The 20,236-nt window shown below is 47.0% G+C and overlaps 2 long non-coding RNA genes across 3 annotated transcripts; one reads left to right on the top strand and one right to left on the bottom strand.

Moving 5' to 3' along the window:
* Nucleotides 1-377: 377 nt before the first annotated feature.
* LOC132333637 (uncharacterized) lies at nt 378-7,935 on the bottom strand. Of its 2 annotated transcripts, none has more exons than XR_009488219.1 (3): nt 7,618-7,935; nt 2,981-3,130; nt 378-2,009 (listed from the first exon to the last, which is right to left on the bottom strand). It is a non-coding gene; the product is annotated as an uncharacterized LOC132333637 (long non-coding RNA). The 2 variants fall into 2 exon arrangements; XR_009488218.1 differs by having other exon boundaries at nt 378-1,917; nt 7,618-7,920.
* LOC132333638 (uncharacterized) lies at nt 6,661-13,133 on the top strand. Its single transcript, XR_009488220.1, has 2 exons — nt 6,661-6,950; nt 9,934-13,133. It is a non-coding gene; the product is annotated as an uncharacterized LOC132333638 (long non-coding RNA).
* The last annotated feature ends 7,103 nt before the right edge of the window (nt 13,134-20,236 follow it).

The raw sequence follows: 20,236 nt of genomic DNA, 5'->3' as shown, positions 1-20,236 counted from the left end.
TTAATTTTAAAGCAAGTGTTGCACAATATGCCAGAAATGTTTGCTTAACTTGGAAATGATCTTTTAATACTGTCCCTCAATGTGTGAAAGCACTCAGGTAACCTCCAACCACAGCCTTGTCCAGCCACTTTTGGGGCAGATTTTAGGAGATGGAGCTCTTTTCAAGCTGTGCTTGATTTTGCCAAGATTTGCTTTGCATTTACCAAAACAAAAGGGAAAAAAAAAAACCAGACCAACAAAGCAAACCAAACCTGCCTTTTGACTTGGGGGGGGGGGGGGGGGTGTGTAATATTTTAATATCACCTGAACTCAATTATGCATCTAATACTTATCTCTTTTACATCTCCACTCCATCATGGATTTATATAGAGCTGCAATTATAAATTTGATATGTGGATATATTTGGTTCTAATGGATACATTCAAGGATTGTTCAGGCTAAACTCAAGGCTTGTTCATTCTTTGCTTCACAAATCATTAGCAAGAAAATATTTATCCATGTAATATTTGGGAAAATCCTGGTTTCCAGCCCTGCAGTCTCTGATCAGAGAGGTGCAGCCACATTACTCAAGCCCTGGCTCCCAGGAGAGCCTCAGCCATTGCTTCTCCAGTGTTAATTAAATGATGAATAGTCAAGTTTATAACTGGGTGTGCTGCATCTCTCTTCCCACTAGTTATATGTGAGGTGGGACACACTCTGAGCAATATTTTGGGTGGTGAAGCTCCTCTTCTCTTGCAGGGAGCAAAGCAGAGAAGCCTGGGCTGATCCCATGTCCCTGAGTGCTCTTCCCACCCCAGCCTTGGTGGCACCAACTACATCCACCCTTTAAAACTCTTTCCTCTGCTGTAAAAAAGCATTTTAGGATTGATTTAACCCTTTTGCACATGCTGCTAGCTTGTTACTCCAGGGCTCACCTTCAAGTTTCCTTTTTTCCCTGGATTCCCAACCTTGCTGATACCAGTAAATAAAAATAGGATTTTTAAAATCCAAATCCATTTGCTTGTAAATCAAAGAATCCCAGATCAGTTTGGGTTGGAAGGGACCTTAAAGCCCAACCAGTGCCACCCCCTGCCATGGGCAGAGACACCTTCCACTGTCCCAGGGGGCTCCAAGCTCTGTCCTGACACTTCCAAGGATCCAGGGGCAGCCACAGCTGCTCTGGCCAACCAAACTCTAACATATAAATATGTAATAAATATAATTGAACAGGCTGCCTCTCATCTGCCAGGGGCACACCTGCACTGAGAAATGCAAGTGAACATTCCATTGTGCAAATAATGCCCTTTCCTTGGAGGAAAAAAAATAAACTTATGGATGAGGCTGTGCCACAAAGAGCTGCCATGAGCCACCAGGGAAAGGGATGGGAAGATGTCAGAGCTGGAATTAAACAGTTCCTAAATGCCCTGGAGAGGCTGCAATGGAGAGGTTGTGAGGCAGCTGAATGACCCTTCTGGGGGCTGGAAAAACACTGAGTTGGGTTCTACAGGAGCTGCAAGTGCCAATATTCAACTTGAATTTTTGTAAACGAAACCTCCATTTCACAGGAGTCATTAACTAATTAGTCATTAACAGATTAACAAATATTTCTTTTTCCTAAAAATCTTTCAAACAGAAACTGCTGAAGACTGAGGGATTCTTGGCAGAAAACACCCGTGGTAGTGTGAAACAGCACTGAGGAGATTGTTTTCCCTGACATTCTCAAATATCCCGTTCCCTAGCACAGCTTTAATTTCATTCCATGATTATTTTGCCCCTCATGAACTTTGAAGAACCTCTCGTCTTCTGTGACTGTGTCTTCTCTCCATCCCTGCTGGGCTGTGGCACCTCTGGGCTGACTCCATCCAAACAGGAGGTGATGGCAAGGTATCCTTGTCCACAGGACAATCCTGAATTTACTCCATGGCAAAAGTGACAGATCTGAGCAAGAAATGAGCAGTTTATGGTGGAGGCCAACCAGTGCTGAAGCTTCTTGGTTGACCTCCCAAAGAGGTCCTTCACCTCCGCGTGCGCTGCATTAGTTAAAGATAAATTAAAATAAATCTCTGTTATGTTATTTTATACATAACCCCCCCCCCGAGTGTGCACAGGGAATAGGATTAAACCTTAAGGAAATGATTCAGTGAAGTAAAAACAATACAGACAGCATTTGGGGAGAGTTAAATCAAATTAGGGCACTCGGATCCCTTCAGGATGAGAGAGGGGTGGGCGGTGTTCACCTCACATGCAGGGAAGTCAAGGAAGGGTCAAAAATGCCCCTGTGGGGTGGGGTAAGGATGAGACTACAACGGGACCTGTCCCCACAGGAACCTTCCTCCAGCTGTGGCTGGTGCCCTGCTGAGTTTCTGCAGGACCTCCAGTGTGATGTAACAGGACCTTCTGTGAGACATCTCACTGCAACCTCTGAATTATTTTCTGGAAAAGCAGATTTCTCAACTCTGTGCTGTGAGGAACATTTTAAATGTGTCTTTTCCCAGCCCAGCTCCTGGCTTTAGGCTCGTGGTTGTGTGGGAGAATGAGGAGAAGCTGCTCCATCCCCTCTCCAGCCACCAGCCTTCCATCCCTCCAAGCAGCTCTCCCACCATTTTTCCTTCACCATGGCTTCTCCAGAGCTGAGAAATAAACCCAAGACCTGTCCCCTTCCCCCTCTAAGTAACAGGGAAAATTCCTGATGCATTGAACTTTTCTTATAACACGTAAGGAAAATACTTACAGAATGTGTAATAAGGGGGGATTTAGAGAGGGCAAAACTCAGCACATGGATGAAGTAGAAAACCTTTACAATTGCACCAAAATGAATCCTCTCTGCCTTTACCTCAGGGAAGGGCTCCAGGGAGGGGTGACCCCAGGTGAGCCCCAAGCCCCCCTGTCCCCAGGGTCACTCCTGCTCTCCTCGCTGCTGGAATATGGGGAAGGAAAGGCTGGAGTTCTCAGTTTAGCTGCCAGGAAAAGCACACAGGAGAAGTGAAATTAGAATACTTACAGGGAAGCTGATACTGAGTTATTCCATATTCCTGGGAGAGAAGAGCTGGGCACAGCTGGGGCCACCTTCCTGTGCTCCCTGCTCAGCATCCCGAGGTCTGGGAACCCCAACTGGGACCTGAGCCCCAGGAGCCCTCTTGGAGGCAGAAATCTGAGGGGAAAAAGCCTTTTTAGAGAGGAGGGATGTTATTTTTACCAAATCTAGCGTGGGATCTTTAAACGGCTACTGGGTACCTGGAGACACCCCCTCGGTGATTCGAGGGCCTTAGTCACATCTGCTCTGAGAGGAAAAAATGGGTCAGTTCTCTCATGATCACCAAGGTTTGGGGTGAGGAGGATGAGGATTTACAGCACCAACACCCAAATATCCCAAATGTCTCAAACAGGGCCAGCTTGCCAAGCCCACCTGGACAAAGGGTCACCAGTGCTGGGGTCCATGCTGCAGGTCCTTCTCCTGAGGTCTCCCCCACCAGCCCTCTGATGGCAATATTCCAGACATTCCAGCCCTGGTGCCCGGGTTCCAGCTGCCAACCCCCCTGTGGGGCTGTGTCCTCACCCCAGCAGGAAGAGCAGACCCAGAGGAGGCAGCTCCATGGCCAGGACGTGGGGCAGGACAGGGGCACTGGGGCGTCCTGTGGTCTTGGTTGGTGCCTTCTGCAGTGTGGGCAAGAGCCTGTTTTGGAGTTTGGCTTAAAAATCACAGAATCATTGAGGCTGGAGAAGATCTCCAAGATCATCAAGTCCAGCTTTTGACGGATCACTCCCATGCCCAGTACACCACATCATGGCTTTTGAACACCTCCACTTCCCTGAGGTGCCTCTTCCAAAGCTTAACCACTCTTTGAGTGCAGAGAAAGCCAAGGATGGGCAGGTTTATTTCTGCTGGAATTGCAGGTTTCTGGGGCTTGTTCTTCCACTAAATCCCCATGCCTGCACTAAGCCTTGCTCCCCCTTCCCTGGGTTAGGGGCAGGTGAGTCCAAACATGGTCTGCTGATTTATCCCAGTCCTGCTAACTCTGGTGAAAAGTGCTTTTCCAAGGGCTTTGTTTCCACTCATTTCTCTCCATTGCTGCTGTCTCTGCCCCACCAGCTCTTTTTTGCCTTCAGGACATGCTGAAGGCTTTTCCATCTTTCCCTGTGTGCAGAGATAAACTCAAACTCTGTCCTTAAACCAAGTCCACCGACAGAAAACTCCTCTTTGTTTTGCTACTCTAGCCTTGGTTAATGCAGCTAATTATGGCCCTAAATGCAAATATAGAGGGATGAGAACGAAAGCTTGGAAGAGCTGAGGCACTGGGGAGAAGGACAATAAATTAAGAGGTTTGCATGGAAGCTTTCACTCATCTTCATGGTTTGGAGTTGTGAGCTTGCACTCGGGTTAGGAAGCGCCTTTTGAAATTAAACAGAAAAGATACAATCTTAATATTCCATGAGCTGTGCCAATACAAATATCTGTCGGCAGAGATGTAAAATAATAGCTTTAAAAGCAAGGAAGAGAACCACATGAAGTTTTGGGAGCAGGGTGATGTCAGCCCCCAGCCCAGCGAGATTCTCTTTGTGTTGGAAATTAAAGCCGCATGAACTCCCTGCGCAAAGCTGGGTGAGACTCTGCTTCTTCAGCCATCCCCTTAGGGAGGATGGGTATTATTTTCTGGTTTTAATTTTAAATTCATAAATAAATTTGATTGACTTGCCACCTAATAGCACTGAGTTGTGCAAAATAAGGATAAATTCTGTCAATTAAGTCTGTCAGTGGCTGGAGTTGCTGGAGCAGAAGAAAATCAGAATTAGCTGAACTGGTCAACAAAATTCAGCTTCGTGAGGAAGAGGAGTTCAGCTCAGGGAAGAGGAAAATCTAACTCCATGGTATTATCTCCCCTTAAAATTTCCTCCTGGCTGCACTGTGTCACAGGCTATGGAGTGTAAATTACACAGCCCAAATCAAACTCTCTTCTGCAATAAAGGGAGAAGAAAACCATGCAATGATTTAATGTAGGAAACAGCTCAAGCTACGGCTGCCTCTTGTTTGGGAATGTGGACAGTTGTGCTGAGATCCCCAAACCACTCCAACCCATGGAAATTAGCACATAACCATCTGGCCTGGTGGCTCAACACCTCCCGTGGCCGTAAATTCAAATCCCAGCAACCTTAGCAGGGGATTTGCTCAGAGAAACGAGCTGAGTCCTCGAGTAATGGGAAAACAAGGTGAGCTGGGAAGGCCTTGGGAGAGCTTTGGTTCCAGGAGGGAGACAGCTCCAGGCAAGCATCCCTTGGCTTTCAGCAGGGAAAGAGGCTCTGCAGGAGCATCTCCTCTTTGACTCTTGGTGTCCCATCTACGGCTGAGCTCCCCAGGCCCTTCCCTGGGATCCACCAGCTCACCCAGCTCTGCTCCCTTGGTGTTTCTCCATCCATCAGGATGCTCTGTCCCAGCTCCAAGACTCTGCACAGTTTTGGGGGTCACAGAGCCACTGTGGACATGCAGCAGTGCTGCCAGCTGTGGTTCCCCATCCAGGGCCTCCAGGACCCAAGTCTGTGGGTGTTTGAGGAGAGATCCTCCTGTGTGAAACATGAAATCCTCCACTGGGAACTGCAGGGGTTTCCCACCCTTGGTTGGAGCCCGTGCTGCAGAGTGGGAAGGTTCAGAGGGCACAGAATCATTTTCCTTGCTGTGTGGAATACACAGATCTTAGTTCCTTGCCTTGTGTGGGTTTTTAGCTAAGCTGAATTTAAAGGTCAGGAATATGGATTTAATATCTCCAATCGAGAGCATCTGCCCTCGCCAATAAATACTCTGCCCTGCCAGCCATGGCCAGAAGGCTGAGCCATGGTTATGGCTCACCCACAGAAAAATTGCTTTTTCCTAACCTTCAAGACCTGGAAGTGGCAGCTGAGTCTAATTTGGGCTCTGCAGCAGGTTTTACCCATGGAAAGTCGTGTATTCCTTGCACATCTGGTTGTGTTCAGGCGCATGTTGCTTTTCAGTGCTGCTCAAGTCTGGCTGTGCCCCTTTAGTTCCTGGGTAAATTGTCCCTTTCCCTATGGGAAAGATGGTGGAACTGTTTGGAATAGAATTAGTAATTCATTAGCATTCCTGTGGGTGAAGGTTTAGGATGAGCTCAGCATTAAACCAAGCACCAGGGCAGATTTGGCTCCTCCTCCAGCAGTGCCACCAAAGGCAGGAGGTTGGATGACTCCAATGCTGCCAGGAGAAATTGTCTGGATTTAAAAATCCCGCTTGGATTTCACTCTTCCTCTCCTTTCCCTTTCTCCTGGGACAGCAGAGCCCAGAGCCCAAGTAGGGCAAGGGGAGTTCCCATAAACTGTAGGGAGATGAACTCTGCTTTTCCCTGGATTTCTGCCTGCATTTGTGCATCTGCTCAGAGTTATTGTCCCATGTTCCACAAACTTAAAGCATTTCCATACTGAACAGAATTCCTCCAGTTCACTGCAAAACACAACAAAACACAGCCCCGAGGATGCCGAAGGCTCCTGCTCTGCACATCCTCCAGTTCCCAATTCCAGCAACAGCAAACTCAGGGAATCACTGAGGAGTTGTGAAAGCTCCAGCTGCAGCTCTGCCTTGTGCTGGAGGGCAGGGAAGAACTCCAGGCTTTCCTTGGCTGTGCTTTCCTGAGGGATTTTGTTGACATGGCTCACACCCTGTGCTGGGGCAGAGAGGAGCTGTGAGATGGGGAGAGGCTGGGAAGGAGCAGGACCAGGGCTGTTCTCCCAGCATCTCAGGGGTCAGTGCTGCTCAGAGCTGGAGCTTCCCAGCCAGAGATGGGGCAGGAGCTGCTGCCAGAGCTCTTTGCCTGCTGGAGAAACCCAGCAGGCTTCAGTGGGCAGTGCCTGATGGATTCCGGTTGGCTCAGGGCGATCCTTTCTCCATCTGAAGGAGCATCGCTCCTTCCTACAGCATTCCCTGGCCCGAGGTGGTTTGTGTTCCCCTGTCTGGGCAGCTCAGAGTGGAGGTAAGAGCCCTGAAAAATGGGTTTTCCTCAAATTGTTAGAATTCAGCTTAGAGCAGGGTGGTGGTGCTGGGTTGACGGCCGAATTTGATGATTTTAGAGCTCTTCCAACCTTAATGATGCCAGGATTCTGGGAGATAAGGAATGGATCTGCTCTCCTCTAAGTCATAGAGAATAAATACACAAAACACAACCCTGGATTTTTTTTTCTCTGTAATATATAAGAGCATTAAAATGCAACCAAGAGAATTAGTAAAAAATAATAATTAAAAATCTCCTGTGTCCACGGGTGGCAAATAGAGTTGGGTGACAGAAAAAGGGGTTCCCTGGATCCATGGGTTTTCCTTCCTGAGCTCCCACAAACCCTCCCCCAGACCCCTGGAGTTGTTGCATGTGTGAACAACCCCGAGTTTGAAAACTCTCTGTTTGTTTACCTTCCCCCAAATCAAGAACACATTGAGAATAATTTGCAAGACAAAAAAGAAAAGCTTTAATTTATCAAGGTTTCCACTCAACAAATAACAGGGAATCCCTTCTCCTACCGGGACACCTGCAAAGCTCCTGCTGGGATCCCGCCTGTGCCGGAGCCGCTCCGGGAGCTCTCGGGCACTTTCTAAGTCAGAAAGTTCCATAAAATTTAAAGTTTAAAGAGAGAAAGTTAAATTCAAACCTGTTACACCTTCCAGCTCGGGGTCTGTGCCTGTAATTGGAGCTCAGATCGCTGTAATCGAGTGGGGTTGAAGGAAAAATGATACTTTTAAAAATTTTTAGTGTTTTCCTTCTCGTGTATCCCAGCTTTGCATCTGCCAGCTGGATCCTCCTTCCCTGGAGGAGGGGGAAACAGGATGGTTAATCCTTATTAAAGGCAAAAGGAACTAAGGGAAAAAAAAATCAAGGGGAAAGCGTAATGCAAAAGTGAAATTTAGATTTTTTTTAAACTTAGATTTCAATTGTCAAGAATTTCAATTAAGGTCTTTATATGCACTAATTTGAAATCTAAAATAAGTGGAATTAAGCCTGTCCATGAGTCTATTTCCTCACATCATCACAACAGTTCCACACACAGTTTAAGGAACCAAACTAAAAATATAATTGGTGAAGATCCCATTGTTCATAATTTGTTCATTATTTGTCCTTTTTTTGGTTCAGTTCTGGCTTTGATTTGTGCCAAATTTGCACTGGCACAACCCCAGCACCCAGGGATTTGTTCAGCTCTGGCTGGCAAAACCCATCCCAGGGATTTTGCACCACTATGGGAAGGGATTCCCCCGGCTCAGAGATGGAAATTTGGGGTTCCCCCCTCCAGACACCTCCTGGCCTGTCTGGGATATTCCTGCAAATAATTCAGGGAAAACTTAAACCCAGCAGCTCCTACAAATTTTGCTATTGGATTTCAATCAGGAAAAGCATCAATCCTATGGAATATTGTGCTATATCCCACTGGATCACACATAAATATTTACAATAAACAAGTTCTGATGGCGACTTCTACCTCTACCCCTCTGACTCGTGCTGGGTGGAAGATTCCCTGAAATCCAGGAAATTTTTTCTACCAACCAATCTAAATGACTCCCAATGTTCTGGTACCTTTGAAATCCATGGGAGCTCTGGCACTGATTTTGGGGCACTCAGGATTTTGCACTCCATGAACAAAGGTACTGAAACCTGGCTTGGTTGCAGAGCACAAATGATCCTGCAATCCTTTGTTTGAGGAGGGAATATTTCTTCCCCCACTCAGAAAAGCCCTACAGCCACAAAACAGGAGGAAGAAAGACTTCACAATTAACCCTGGCTCAAATGAAGAAGGATTTTAAGTTCATTTAGGTCCCTTTTTTTTTTCCCCAAAAAAAGGCATATCACTTTACATTTATAATGTTGGTATCATCCAGTACTTTAAATCAAATTATAGCTGTATCAGGCTGCTTAACAATGTTTCTTTTTAATTAAGTTTACCAGTCCCAGATGCATTTTTTTTTAAGAAAGAAATTAAACAAACGTAATTAAATTACATGACAGGGGTTAGGTAAGACAGCAAACAGCCCAGCAAAAAGACAAGGATTGATAAATCCTTTTGGATACTCGGGTTTTGCACTTCCCTACACCCTGTAGGATTCCAAGGGGCATCCTGGAATGCCCACAGCAGTGTCCAGAGCCCTCTCCCTTACCTAAGGAATTATACACAGAAATGTTTGAAAATCCTGCTGCCACAGAGATTTTAAACAGGCCAGGAAGTTCCTCAAAGAGCTGAGTATCCATGAATTCCTATTAATTTCCCTGTGCTGCAGAGACTTGAGCAGAGCAGCAGATCTGCCTGATTTGGGGGCTCTCCTGCTGGGGGTCCCTCCAGCCTCCAGCAGCAGGCAGGGAGCAAGGGAGAGCTTGGACAGGCAGGATCCATCCCTGTGGGATTTCAGCTTTATGGGTTTGATGGAACAGCACCAAACTCAGGGTTTTGGGATGGTGCTCATGTAGCAGGAACTCCTTATTCTCACTTAGATAAAGGAGTGAGCACTGCCCAGGAAAAGGCAGCTGCATTTTTACTGAGAAAATGGCCTAAAAATAGGGATGAAGGAAAAGGAAGGGGAGCAGGGCTGGGCAGTGGATTGCACATGCAGACCTGGAGGGATCTGTGTTTTCCTTAGCCCCTCTGAGGCCACACCCTGGAGCTGGGCTGAGCTCCCAGGAGGGCACGCGCAGTCAGGACACCCCATCAGTTGAATTTCTGTAGTTGAAACAGCACAAAAATGCCCAGAATGTCCATCTTTAAAGGACACAAAGATTGTCAGGACAAGTGCAGACGGCTTTGTGGCAGTGAGAAAAGCCCTGTGCTTGCACACCCTTTTCCAAGGAAGCTCTGGGCACGGCCCATTGCATCGGCTGGAATTTTCACCCTGGACAAGCCACGGTCACAGTGAGATTACTGGGATTTTTATAGGGGTTAGAATGGAATAATCTCATGGAGAGAGCAGCAAATCCCTGTCTCCAGCCCTGCAGGAAGCAGATGAGCAGAGCACTGAGAAGGCTCGTGGAGCTGGGAGACCCAGATGATCCCAGGACAATCTGCCATCCCCACGGAGCCATTGGCGTGCACGGGGAGCAGCCTCCCCATCCTCTCCCTGATTTCCCCAACTCCGAGGATCTGCATCTGGGGCTGCAAGGATGAAGTCAGCCCCGGAGCTGCTACGGGCTGGAAGTGATTTCACCGAGCTGCAATGCACATGGATTAATTCCAGTACTGTAAAGTCAACATGGGTAACACTGGCTACATCACAGCCTTCATTACTGGGGTCTGGAGCAGCTTTGGATGAAGTAATTTCCCTGGGGTTTAGCACTTCCAAAACATATAGGGCGTCCTTCTTGGATTGGCCTGGAGAGAGGTGCCCCCCCCTCACAGCCACCCCAAATTGGCCTTTATCAGTTGCACATGGACCCCTGTGACTGCGAGGGGCTTCAAACGAGGCCCAGATGGGCCGTGGCACACGATGCCCAAACACCGGACACATGGAATGAGGCTCAGCTCGAGTGCACACCATGGATGTTATTAATAACAAGTGAGACAACACTCCCAGGCCAGGCCTTCAAACGGGAGAGGATGTGGGATGAGTGGGGATCAGCGATTCCTCCATCCTTCATGGTCAAATCCACTCCTGGAGGGTTTAGCGTTGGGATTTTGACACCGGGAAGCCAACGCTCATCAGGCTGCTCAGTTTGGAGTTTCCCAGATTTGAAGTGAACCCTTTCTGTGAAGGAGGTTTATTTTGTCTTTTTCCACCTCAGTTATAAACTGGAACAGAATCCTTGTCATGTGCGATTTGCTTCCTTAGCAAACAGTTCTGCAAATGTGACTCAGTTTTGCCTGGGCACCAGAATCTGCTCCCAGATAGAATTCCAGGGTGGTTTGGGCTGGGAATGACTTTAAATCCCATCCAGTTCCAAATTCTGGACAGCTTCCACTACCCCAGGGTGCTCCAAGCCCCATCCAACCCAGCCTTACACAATTCCAGGGATGGGGCAACCACAGCTTCTCTGGGGACCCTTTGCCAGGGCCTCCCCACCCTCACAGCCAGGAATTTCTTCCCAATATCCCAATATCCCATCTAAATATCTGTCCAATATCCCAATATACCAATATACCATCTAAACCCCACCTCTGCCAATTTAAATTCAAGTTCAGCTTCCTGCATGAACCACCCCATGAAAAGCAGCTTTACCTCCTTCATTTGGCATCAGGGGCTGGGTGAAAGGGCTTTTAAGGGTTAATAATGGGGTTCCCTCATCCCCTATTAATTCATTCACTTCCAAAATCTCTTCCTTTCACAGCTTGATATTCAACATCAGCAGCCAGGTCCTGGTTGCCTGGAAGGGGACAGAGCTTTGGAATGGATATTAAGAAACATTTCTTCAGGAAAAGGGTTGTGGAGTCCCCATCTCTGGAGGGATTTAAAATCCATGTGGATGTGGCACTTGGGAACATGGGTCAGTGGTGGCCCTGGCAGTGCTGGGAGTGATTGGGCTCTGGGGATCTCAGGGGGCTTTTCCAAGCTGTGGGTGCTGGGATTTGGGGATGGTAATACAGGAACTTTGGGGTGCTAACACTGGGATTTTGAGGTGCTAACGCTGGGGCTTGGGGCATGGTGATTCAGGGGTCTGAGGGTGATAGCACAGGGATTTGGGGATGCTGACACTTGGATTTGGGGGTGGTAACACAGGTTTGGAGGATATTTACACTGGAATTTGGGGAATTTTAACACTGGGATTTAGGGAATTTTAACACTGGAATTTGGAGGTGATGACTCTGGGATTTGAGGGATATTAACACAGGGATTTGGGGGATTTTAACACTGGGATTTGGGTGATATTAACATCGGGTTTTGGGGGACATTAACCCTGGGATTTGGGGGATTTTAACCCTGGGATTTGGGGGTGCTGACCCCAGGCTATGGGTGGTACCAGCCCCGCGCACGTCTTGGGAGCGCGGAGTTTTCCGCACAGCCCGCGGCTGATCCAAGCCTCCCTCCTGCCATCTGGAGGCGAGTCCCCGCTTTTCCTCAGCTCCCGATCCTGCCAGAAGCCGATTTAACTCCCTGCAGCATCCCACATATTTCCCTGATCTGGCGCTCAGTCCGTTCTCGGTTTCCTGGGATGCTCAATGGAAATATAAAATTCTCTGGTTTTCGAGTAAATATAATTTTCCAGTGAATCCCAAAGGCAGCATGTGCAGCCCATCCCATCCCGCTCAGCCGAGGGGAGGCAACACCACCTCGGGATTATTTTTACGATCGGAAACAAGGATTTCTCCCTCCCTGTTTTCTCTTGTGGATGCTCTCGAGTTGAAACATGGAATTTCCTCTGAAACTCCAGCAGGGTGAAGGGGATAGGTTTTCTCTCTCTTTTCCTATAAAGAAAATATTTTATACAAAATAGACCCATAAATTCTAATCTTAAACTAAATTATTCCCAGCAGTGCCAATGGCATCGCTGGCATTGGGATTGGGATGGGACTGGAGCTGCCGACTCCTCTCATGGTGACAAAAAGCAGGGACAGACCTCGGGCTCCTTCACAGTTTCTGTGCTGTGTTTTATTGGAAAATGTAGAAAATTAATTAATTTTCTTGGAGTATGAAGGATAAAAGTTCACCTCAAAGAGCTGCTGACTCCCAGGGTTTATTTAACTCCGATTATTATTTAATTCACATTTTAGAAAATCATCAATAATATCATCCCACTCTTTAATTACATACTTGAAACCATGTAATAGAAAATCAAAGGGAAGGGAAATATTCTGATTTAATTCCCAAATGAGTGGTTTAGCAGCTTTGCAGTCACAGGGATATGGCTGCAGCCAGGGAATGATGATCCCGGGGGATGAGTGAAGCCGCAGCAGCCAAGGGAGCTCAGGTGGGGCTGGGAGAGCTCAGTTCTCTCCTTCCCCCTCCTTTCCTCAATCAAATATCAATAAAATAATTATTTTTAAACATTAATTTTCATTGGTTTTATGTTAAGCCACAATATTTGCATCAAATGACTTTTTCATCCAGTTCTATTAGCAGTAATTACCCGGAGTATCCTGGGATAAAAACAGTCATTGTTACTTCCCAGATTTTTCCTAAACTGCATCCACATTGTAGGATTTTTTTGGATAATTCTCGTCTTTTTAATTAAAATTATTATAATTTTCTCCCTCTACCCATCCCTATTTTATGTCTTTTTCTTCCTGATTCTGGGCTTCCCAGTGTGAATCTGAATTAACTCCATTAAATATAATCATTCAGACAAAAATTACCCTGGAAACACCTTGGGACCACCCCGGGCTTTCTCTGTCTTTTCCTCTACATTTCCTCTAAATTTTGATTATTATTTTTCTGATTATTTTACTGACCATTTTCCTGAACATTTTATTGATTGTTTTGCTGATTGGAATTGAAGCTGCTCATTGCAATAGGCATTGAGGGGAAGGAGCATCACTTTTGGCTTAGACCTGGACCAAACCAGCCCTAAATCTTAATATTACATTTTTAGGATCTGTCTGACCAGCAAAACCCATCTCTTGCTCCTTGATTCATAAATAAAATAAATGTAATAAATTACATTTATTTTATTTATGTTATTTTAGTCTAGTCTAATCTACTTAATTTATTTTTATTTTACTATTTTATTTTCTTGTGTTTTCCCTTCTATTTTCCTTTGGATATTTTGTTTTGCTTTGTTTTATTTTATTGCATTGTATTTTACTTTCTTATTTATCTATTTTATTTTATTACTTTGTAATTATTTTATTTTATTTTATTTTATTTTATTTTATTTTATTTTATTTTATTTTATTTTATTTTATTTTATTTTACTTTATTTTATTTTATTTTTATTTTATTTTATTTTATTTTATTTTATTTTTTTCCCTTACTCTGCAGCCAATTCTCCCCCTGTCCTGGCAGGAATTGCTTCATCCACTGCAAAACCACTTCCCAACCTCCTGGAGCTGCATGGAGCCAGGAGATCTGAAGGACACAACTTTAGAAATCTCTGATTTCCTCCTTTTTGTTTTTCTCAGGGATCCAAATCCCTGTTCTGAAGGGCAGGAGAATGGGGATCTCCCTCTGCCCTCTCCCAAACAGCCCCAGCAGAGTATTCCTGTGTAAAATATTCCTGTAAAATATTCCCATATAAAATCCCCTGTAAAATTCCCCCTTTCTCTTTCCCAGCTTTTCCTTCCAATGACAGTTTGTAGTTGCTCCCGAGGAAATTGGAATAATTTCCCTTTTTTCCTATATTAAAAAAAAACCCCAAAAAACTAAAATAAAACATTGGTTTTATCCAAACCCTGACCTGACCCAGTCTGACCTGGAGGAGTTTGGAAATCCATTTTTTATTTTTTATTTTCCAGGGATCTGATACCCATGAGCTGCTGCCCAGGGATGCTCCAGCAGCATCTCCCCAAGGAAAATAATCCCAAAATTGGACTATTCCAATATTCCAATATTCCAATATTCCAATATTCCAACTCAGATTATCCCTCTGAGTTTGAAGTTGCAGCTTTTGGGAACTTCAGGCTCTTCATTCCCACATTTGCATCTCTGGGACTGTGGAGCAGGAATGGTCCAGGCACGGGCAGGATAATAGCTCAAAAACATGGAAAAGGGTCAGGATGGGAGATGTGGAGCTGGAAGAGTTCCCTTGGCTTTCTGCCCCAGTAAAAAGGTTTTTCCTTTCATGGCCTTTCCCAACACCACCGATTTTTTTCTCCTGAACTGAGCCCTGGAAGGAACAGCTCCAGACAGAGCGAGATTTTTACAATCCCAGAGTCCTTTCCCTGCCCTTTTCCAGCTTCCCTGCTTGTTTTGCTCTATGACAAATTATTTTGGAGCTGATAAGAATAGAAACCCTGCTTTGGTGGTACCTAAAAAATATCAGATATTGGAGTTCTGGACCCAAAATCCAGGGAGGAACACGAGCATTGGGCTCCCTCCCTGTGCCAATAATTGGGGATAAAAATCCACCTCCTGGGAAAACAAGGATCACCGCAGGCTCTGCTGATAAAAAGTATCAGCTTTTCTCAAATTTCTGGGCTGAAACTAAGTTTCCAACACTTGGAATGTGAAATAATTTTCCTCTTTGCCGAAATGTGTTTTTGGCAAAAGGAAAACAGGAAACCAACTTGGAAAATATTAACAAAATGGGAACCGAGATCGTAAAGAATTCCGGGCTGGAGCCTTTTGCAGCCTCCAAGATGCGACTGTGGCAGAAGCAGAACCCTAAACCAATTAAAGGCAATTTAATTTGGGAGGCTTCTCACGGAGGGAAGGGATCTGGCGAGGATTTGGGATGCAGGGAGACGTCCCAGCCCCAGCACCTGCGAGGTTATTGCTCCCAGAGCCAGAGCCGGGATTCGATGCAGATGTGCCCCGGAATCCACTCCCTGCTCCAGCTGCAGATCCCAAAGATGGGCTGCTTATGTGGTGTTCTTCCCTAATTATTAGGGAATTTGAGGGTTTTAATTGTGCTGGCAGATATTTTGGAAAGGTTTGGGTTTAAGGCCGGGTCCTGCTGGGCTGAGCTGGGAATTTGTGCCATGTATGGTCCATGGGAGCACAGGGAATACACTCCAGTGGGAAATATTCCTAGAGAAATCCTATAGAAGGTTAATTTAAAGGGCAGAACAGAGGAATAAAGTGAGTCTCTGGGTTTGCTCCATTCATGGGTGCTGGGGAGCCTTCTCAGCATAATCCACAGTGCCAGATTTTTGTTCCTCAGGATCAGCAGCCTGGAAAACCATTCCTCCCTCATGTGCTTCCCCTCTTCCCTGATTTTCTGCCGACTGAAACACACCCCATAAAAAGAACTCCCATTCCTGGCTTCTGCTGGGCATTTGCACTCTGGGCTTTGGCTTCCCCTCATCCAGAGCTGCCTGAGGGATTTACTGCTCATCCCACACCTTCAGGAACATTCCCTGCACCCAAACACCCTTCAGCTGGGATATTGTCCCATTCTCTTAGAATCCTTCTGGCTGAACAACTTCCACAGGGAAACATCTCTGTCCTAAGACTTTTTTCCCCCCTGGCAGGGACTCCTTTCCCTGGTGAGCACTTCCAGCCCGCTCTGCATCCTGAGAACTCCCCAACAAATTGCTTCCACACTCCAGCCTGACTCCTAGCCCGGTGCAATCCAAGGGTTAACCAAGTGAAACATTTAAGGAGTCATGAAATGACTGTTTCCGCTTCCCATCTGGCTTTTATCAATTTTCAGTCGCTTTCCGAAGTGCAGCGACACAATCAAAACCCCCGATCTCCCGAGGCAGATAATTCAATTTGGGAAATGAATTTCTTATGTGCCCAGGAGTAAATACATTCCTGGCCAGGGAGATATGGACTGCTGTCAATGGGATAATGAGGTCCAGGGGAGCAGCCGTGGCCCCCCCAGAGTCCTTTGGGGTGAGTGGGAGTGGTGGGATGAGGGTGGGAAGGTGCCAGAGGGATGGGACAGCTCCAGGGACAAGTGTGGAGCATCAGCCACGTCATGGACATGGAGAGGGGATGGATTTTATCTTCTGGATGTGGCACTCAGGGCTCTGGGCTGCTTGGGTGTTGGACTCAATCTTGGAGGTCTTTTCCTGCCTCAGTGGTTCTGGGATTCTGGGATCTCGACAACCTCCAGCTGGGTGTGGGCCTCTTCTCCCAGGTAAAGACAGGAGGAAAGGGCCTCAAGTCGCCCCAGGGGAGGTTTAGCTGGATATGAGGGAAATTTCTCCACTCAAAGGATTGTCCTGCCCTGGCACAGACTCCCAGGGCAGTGGTGGTGTCACCAGCTGCCCCCCAGCACTGCCAAAGCCACCACTAATCCACGTCTCCAAGTGACACATCTGCATGGCCTTAAATCCCTCCTGACTCCACCACAAATGGTCCTGTGGGAAGCAGCCAGAGGGATCCAAGCTGGAGAGGTGCTGGATGAGCTGGATAATAGAATTGCCTGAGATAGGCAGCAGTGGGGCTTTATCTGCCCTTTTAAACCTGTGCAGGTCATGGTGTAGAGTAGCAAAATCCATACAGAGAGGTTACTTAACAAATTAAAAATCAAAATGGACTGAATAAAAAAATTAAAAGGAATTCAAAGAAAAATCAGCCAACAAATTAAATAAAAATGAAAATAGAATTAAAAGAAAAATGAAAATTTGATTAAATTAAAAGAGATTGAAGTAAGAGAAAATAAGAAGAAAATAAAAGAAGCAGTTTGATCTTCAATCCTAATTCCATGTTTAGTCCTTCGTATCCCAGTCCTCCTTTCCCTCATCATGATCAACCTGCCAGAACACACCAAATCCCCCCTGTGCTGGGTTTGGAAAAAGACTTTTCCCTCCTTATCTCAACCATGCCAAACAAACAGGGTCCATTTCCTCTTTTGCTCCTTCTGCTGGCACTGGCCCATCCCAATTTTCCCTCCTGGTGGGGCCAGTGGGTGCTGATGGGACTGTCCCATCACACTTTAACAGGGAAATACCCCTCTTTTGGCACTTTCCCTGAGTGGGATGAAGCCAGGAGCCCACTGAATTCCACCTCTGGAGGGAATTTTCCTCCTTCTTCCAAGGTGTTTGGGACAAACTGGGCACATCCCAGCTTGGAGAGCAATCAGCCCTCGGCCGAGTTCAGGAGGTCCCTATTTTCCTGAGGCAAGTGCTTTAATCAAGATTAATTTTTTCCAGTTTTCAGTAATCTGAGCTCTTCCTGAGTTTTCCTCAACTCTGCTTTAGGATGAAATTATCGAATTTCCATGGCAATTAACGGAGGAAGGCTGAGCACAAGGATCATTCTGTGGGAAGGGTGGCGGGGAACAAGTGACACTGGGTTGGGTGAGCTGTAGGGATGGGCTCTGTGGGATATTTTCCCATAAAATCCTCCACCCTGGAGCAGTTTTTACCTGAGGCATCGATGACCTCCTGATGCTCACGAGCACCTGAATCCTACCCTAAAGTGCCGTGATCTGGGGATAAGACTGAGAGGGATTAGCAGAAGAAGGAACTTTGACCTGGATTTAGGATTTAGCTGAATATCCCCCAAATCCCCTTTACCTTAAAGCTACCCCGTGGCAAAGCCCTGGCACAAGGGGGGAGCTCCGAGGGGATGGGACAAGCCCGGGGGCACATCCCGACCTCGGCCATATGGAAGGGACCACCCTGGGATCAGCTGATCCAACCTCACTGCTCCCTCCCTGAGAGAGACAAGGGGAAAAAGGAAGGGAAGTGAGGAAAGGGAAACAGAGAGGAAAAGAAAGGGAATGGGGACAGGGAAAGGGGGAAAAAGAAAGGAAGTGGTCAGAGGAAAGTGGAGAAAAAGAAACTGGGGAAAGGGAAATGGGAAGAAAGAAAGGAATCAGTGAAAGGGAAGCAACGGGAGAAGAAAGGAAATGAGGAAAGGGAAGCAGGGAAAACGAAAGGAAATTGTGAAAGGGAAAAGTGGGGAAAGAAAAGAATTGAGATGAAAGTGAAGGAAAAACAATGGAAGTGGGGAAAGCAAAACGGGGAAAGGGAAATGAGGAAAAAGGAAAGTAAGTGGGGAAAGATGAAAGAAAATGAGGAAATAGGGACTGCCCCTGCCCCGAGCAGCCCTGTCCTCCGTGGCAGATGGGATGGGATTTACAAGGCACGGCCGCATCCAGGGAACCCCCTCTGACTCGGCTCTGTGGCTCAGCTGAACCAAAATATTCCCTGCTCAAGCAGAGGCAGCCGAAGGAGCCGGGCTTTCCAAAACAGACATTTTCGTGGGATTTGGATCCTGCCGTGTCCCCCGAGCCGTGTCAGGGCTGCCCCAGCCTCACATCTCCTGGCAGGGAAGCAGGAGGAGCCGTGCGCTGCCGCTCGGCCGGGAGGCAGCAGCTGGAGAGGAGGGGAATTGCTGCGATGAGGCCACGGAGAGCGGCTTAGGAGCCAAGGAGGAGGGCAAAGAGCAGGAAAACGCAGCTTCCAAGGAGAGATCTTTGAGGGAAAAGCTCCGCAGCATCTGCTTAGGACATCGGGCATTTCCCTCGGAAAGGCATTCCTGAATAATCGCCCTCCTCTTTTAACGCGAGTTGCACTGAGCGTGATTTAAAACTCCACGAAAGGGAGGCACCTGTGGACGCAGCCCCAGCCGCGATCCCAGCCCTGGATCATTCCTGCCGGCATCTCCCGGGATTGGGTTACCCCGAGTAATTCACTTACAGCTCACAAACGATAAATCCTGGCGCAGTTGGTTGAGGAATCCGGGCTGAGGAGCGATGGAAGTGAGTGATTGAATCCAAATGGCTCCACAGCCCCGGCCTGCCGGACTCACTAAACGCCGAAATTAACAATATCTTGGGGCATGATGAACTGCAGCCCTGGAAAACTGCTCCCCAAGTGCACCTTAAACACAGCAAGAGCTTTTTTCAGGGAGGTTTTTAGATCAATGTTAGTAGAAAAGAGATGTTTTCATCATTTCTCTTCCATTTGGTGGAATTCCTGTAAGTCCTGTCCTTTTCTGCTGAGGTGGCTGGGGCAGGATGGTGGCACCCGAGTGAGACTGAGGCTGCCCTGGGCACAAATCAGTTTGGCAGAGAAATATAGTGGGGGGTCTGCTGAAAAAAAAATCCTCTAAAAGGTGAATTCAGACACAGCTCTAACTTTGAGATACTCTGAGCAGGCATCAGGCAGGACCTTGAGTCCCTGACAATCCTTGGATGATCCAAGGTGCCACCTCCACATCTCCTGGGCAGCAGGAAAGCTGGGAGCTGTCCCATGGCTGGGCTCCTCTCAGCCAGGGTCACATTCCATGACTTGCTGCTGTCAGGGATTTAGGACAGAGCAGAAAAGAGCAGGAAGCCACTAAATGCTGATACTCGTCCCTTATCATCAGACATTGGGGCTGGCTTTAGGATTTCTGTTTCTCTCCCAGCTGTGCCATCAAGCAGGCACATCCTCTATTCAGCCTTCCCAGAAATAATCAGGGTTCAGGTCAGCACCAAGACAAGGATTTGGGGCTTTGCTTCAGAGGGAGATGAAGATTCAAGGATGAAAACTCAGTGACTGTGTTGGCTCTGCCTTGCAGGAAAATCCATATTTGATTTGTTCATCTGTGTCTATGCCCACATTTTGGTCACTCCAGGAGAATCTGTTCTCTCCACCAGATGATTTCTTTGGGGACTGATGGTCTGCCAGGAGCCCAGTGCAGCCCCCAAAAGCACCAGAGGGCCACCAGACCAGATTGCTCCAAGTTCTCCAGCCTGGCCTTGGACACTTCCAGGGCTGGGGCAGCCACAGCTTCTCTGGGCACCCTGGCCAGGGCCTG

This window comes from Haemorhous mexicanus, chromosome 14 (assembly GCF_027477595.1).
Source record: "Haemorhous mexicanus isolate bHaeMex1 chromosome 14, bHaeMex1.pri, whole genome shotgun sequence".
In the NCBI taxonomy this organism is placed as follows: domain Eukaryota; kingdom Metazoa; phylum Chordata; class Aves; order Passeriformes; family Fringillidae; genus Haemorhous; species Haemorhous mexicanus.
Note: the sequence above shows the minus strand (reverse complement) of the source record. Positions and strands in the feature narration are given on the sequence as shown.